This window comes from Octopus bimaculoides, chromosome 30, assembly GCF_001194135.2.
Source record: "Octopus bimaculoides isolate UCB-OBI-ISO-001 chromosome 30, ASM119413v2, whole genome shotgun sequence".
Lineage (NCBI taxonomy): Eukaryota > Metazoa > Mollusca > Cephalopoda > Octopoda > Octopodidae > Octopus > Octopus bimaculoides.
The window spans coordinates 9604043-9604541 of record NC_069010.1 but is presented as its reverse complement, the minus strand read 5'-3'; positions in this window follow the sequence as shown (position 1 = coordinate 9604541).

Below are 499 nucleotides of genomic sequence, written 5' to 3'. Positions count from 1 at the left end.
GTGTGTGTGTGTGTGTGTGTGTCTGGGCATGTTCCAACATGTCGTGACAATCCAAATCTATTGCTGCCATCTTTTTCACACAAAATGTAATATCCAAGACTTTATTCTAATGCTTCAATATCAGAACATCTCAATTTCCAAATATCTCTGGTTGAAACAAAGTTGTCTGAGATATTAACAGATATGGCAGCAGAGCTTAACCACTAAATTCGGTAATCCTTTGGAAATGTATTTCTTCTAGGGAAAGGTCGGAGGTCGAATTGAGGAAAATGGTTTTTTGAGGCTGCAGGAAATTTCGTCTGTGCATAACTAGAATTGGTTTTCTGCGAGTTTCATTTTCTTGTATTTTCCCTTCTTTTTTGTTTGCCTTTCTTTCTGGAATATATGTGTGTGAGCATATATATCTGTGTGTGTATGTGGGTATGCCTATTTCTATGTATGTACATCTATACATAAATATTTTCCATAAACATATACACATGTATATATATATATATAT